Source organism: Sapajus apella, unplaced genomic scaffold (genome assembly GCF_009761245.1).
Source record: "Sapajus apella isolate SASKATOON/1434 unplaced genomic scaffold, GSC_monkey_1.0 scaffold39, whole genome shotgun sequence".
Taxonomy (NCBI): Eukaryota; Metazoa; Chordata; class Mammalia; order Primates; family Cebidae; genus Sapajus; species Sapajus apella.
The window spans coordinates 6926333-6930177 of NW_022436979.1; positions in this window are offsets into that span (position 1 = coordinate 6926333).

Here is a 3845-nt window from a genome sequence, read left to right on the forward strand (position 1 = left end):
GCCTGGAGTCTAAAGTCATGGGGACTTGCCCAACACTGGGTCTTACTGGAGCTGTCCCAGGTCGGGGTCCAAGGCAAAGACTGATGCTCATATTTCTCTCCTTTCCTCACAGAGGGTACCTCTCTCCAAACTCTGCCACCTGGGGTTGGAGGAGGGGTGATGCAGGTGATATAAAAACTATCTTTCCTACCTTCTTCAATGCATCTTTTCTTATTTCTGTGCTACGCCCAGGTGCTATAATTTCTTACCTCGTTTCCTTAGCTCTTGTGAAAATAGGGGGGTTTTTTGCATAGATAGTTGTTTAAATCGATGTTCCTGTGAGGTCACAAGTGTTAGAAAGTCATATTCTGTCACCTTATTCACATCCAGTTGGAGAATGGATCTAAATATTTCTGTATACAATCCTTTCTGCATAGCATACTTTCTGCACAGAAAAATTCATCTGTCTAGTCTAATAGGTTACCAGGGTTTTTTTGGCTCATAAATCAATACGCTTTATTCAACTGTATCCATTTAGCAGATCCAAGCTATGACATTGAAAAAGAAATCTGTAAATAGAAGTCACAGAGCAAAATCTTAGAGTCCAACTAAAGTCTCGTCTGTAAAATTTCCACTCTCCGACAATGTCATCATGCTGTGTACAGCTTTAGATCCTCTCCACTAGTTCATCTTTTCCCAAACACTAATATAATTACCAGGGAAAGAAATGAGCACAGGAGACATCTGGAGAAACTCGGAAACCTGAAGGTGAGAGACAGCTTGTTACACCTCCTCCTACATGATGTATTCTAGACTGAAGTTTTAGAGTGTCTCTTATAGCAAAAGTGTTAATCAAATTTCCCTTTCACCAATTCGGTTTTAAAATAACTGAATATTTAATTAATTCTCCAGAGAGATCTAAAATATGCGGTTTCTGAATTGATTTGTGAATAAAAAATTTGTGTCTTTTCTATAATTCTAACCTCATTGAACTAAAATTCAATGCCCCTAAATGATATCAATCTAAAGGATATTCAAAGGTTAGAGTTGAATATTAAGTCCATATATAGGACCATGGGCTTCTAAATAGCACCCACCCTGCTCTCACAATTAAGCTGTACCTGAATTTAAAGGAGAGGGAACTACTTATAATGTGTAATTTGATAAAAATATTTAAGCATTTGTAAATGCTAGGTCACAGTCAAATTTAAAAAAGCTATTTCATGGGCATATTTAATGGTTATACTGCGGTTTGAATGTCCCTTCAAAACTCATGTTGAAACTTAATCCCCATGTGACATTATTGAGAGGTGGGGCCTTTAAAAGGTGGTTGACTCATGAGGACAGACCTATTAATCCATGCTCTATGAGGCTGTCCTTATGACTCAACCACCTCATAAAGGACCTGCCTCTCAATAATATCATATTGGAGAATAAGTTTATAATCCCCATAATCCTAAAGCATCATAACGTCACATTATGGATTAATGGGCTAATGAATTAATGGGTTATGATGGGAGGGGAACTGGTGGTTTTATGAAAAGAGAAAAAGGGACCTGAGCAAGCACGTTCAGTCCCCACCGTCTGATTCCCCACACCATTTTGGGACTCTTCAGAGTCTCCACCAGCAAGAAGGCTGTCACCAAATGAGGCCTCTCAACCTTGGGCCTCTCAGCCTCCAGAACTTTAAGAAATAAAAGCATTTTCTTCATTAATTACCCAGGTTCAAATATTCTGTTATAAGCAACAAAAAATGGACAAAGGCAGAGTACTTGCTTAATTTTACATTATAAAAATTCTACAGCAGAAAAAAAATAACATATAGTTTCCACCTAACTGCAATTACACAATTAGAAAAACAAATCCCTTGTAGCTCTAAACACCTGAGAGAAAAAAAAAGAGAAAGAACAAAGAAAAGGGAAAAAAATCAAATCTCTTGGTTAAAATAGTGGGCAGCTCAAGGTTGATTACTTGTCTAACTAGAATGACAACAAATAAGGCATTTCAGGACAATCTTGAGAACCTTTCATGTATCACACAGTAGCAAAAAAGCCATCAATCAGGTATAAGTTTCTCCTTTTTACGAGAAGTTATAAAACAACATCTGCTTTGACTGATACCCTTGTGGCAATGGAAATGAAAATATGCATGGCAAAGTCGACATGAGAATATATTCAGTAGCAAAATAGGGGAAACAGTCTTCATTTCCCACACCTGAATCAAAACAGGAGTGGTTAAAGAGAGTCACAGATTATACCCAGGGCAAGAAGCACTAAAAATTGGTCATAGGTGAGGTCATCTTGATGGATCTTCAACGTTGAAGTGGTCAGACAAGTTTTCAACACTCATTACAATTAAGCACATCACCCATCTACAAAGAAAAACCTGCCTATAAATGAACATTTTCATATAAATATTTGAATATGCAGATTCTTATTTATGTTGGACTCACCAGCTTTAAAAATAAAATCGTGACAGCTCACAGTCTCTCATTGTACAGTGAACATCCCAAATTTACTCACACTCAAAATTCATTTGTCCTAAATTGTCAACCACCAAGAAAATTGTGGTTTTTTTTGTTTTGAAAATTTCTTGAAAGATAAATAAAACTAATTTGGCCCAGCATCTCTCTGAGTCCTCTGAGTCTAGGGAACTGGGTGGAACCCAGTGGAGGCAGCAGTCAGTGGCATCTATACAAAAAGTATTCTCAGCCAGTAAGGAAATTAATTACCCAGCACAGATGAAAGCAACATAAACAAAATACAGAGAGAGACTCTCTTAAATAAGGAATCCAAGTTGTTAGCACAAGAATAACAAAAACAGGTCAAATGCAAGGGCTGAAAGGGAGATTTCTTAAAAGGGAAAGGAGCCAGGAATTATGAGCAGAAACAGGTGGTAAGGCACAATTTAAAACTTGCCACAGAGAATTTTTCACAACATAGGTGTGGTGCTGAGTGCTGTATACAGGGTAAAGATACAAGGCTGGACTGGATTATTTAAACTCATTAAATAAATTGTCTGTTAGAGTGCACTGACTGGTATTTGTGAGAGTTTATATGCTGCAAAAATACCTGGTCATTTTGTTTACTCCCAAAATGCCACTTAGGAATTCAAGGTCAGGCTTAAATTTGTACTTTTCTTTCCTAAAGCAGATGGACGGCAAGGTCTTCAGCACCAGTCTGGAATGCAGCTTATTCAGAAGCCCTGCTGTCATGCTTAAGGCAGCCCACTTTTTAAGGGGTGGCCAGCTGAGTAGGCATTTGTCAAGCAGAGAGCGGAAACAGAACAAGATCCATGGAAGGGACATTAAGAGCACAAAATCAGGCCATGTGGCAAGAAGCATGTCCTGCTGTGAAGCAATAGCGGCACCTGGGAGAAAGTGAATCATTGTGAATGCGGGGAGAAAAGACAGAACAGCAGATTTTGCAAACAGTGACCACAACCGCCAAGCCAAAGCCATATTACAAATGGAACCTGAAAAGGACTGCATCAAACACACACACACACACACACACAGCTCACACACACACACACAGCATACACACATAGTCAGGTTTAACACTCTTGCTGTAAACACCTCTAGCACATATCACTAACAGAAAAAGAATAAAAGAGAAAAAGCACTTTTTAATAATTATGTTTAATAGCCATATTGTCAAAGAAATTATCTCTATTTTAAGGTCGTTTTCTCTCTTTGGGTGTTCTCCTGGATTTCTCCAAAAGCTGAATAAAATATTTTTAAGTATAAATCAGCCATTATCAAGAAATTAGAATGATTTTCAGATTCTTTTTTTCCTTCCTTCTTTCTTTCCTTGTTTCTCCTTCCTTCCTTCCTTCCTTCCTTCCTTCCTTCCTTCCTTCCTTCC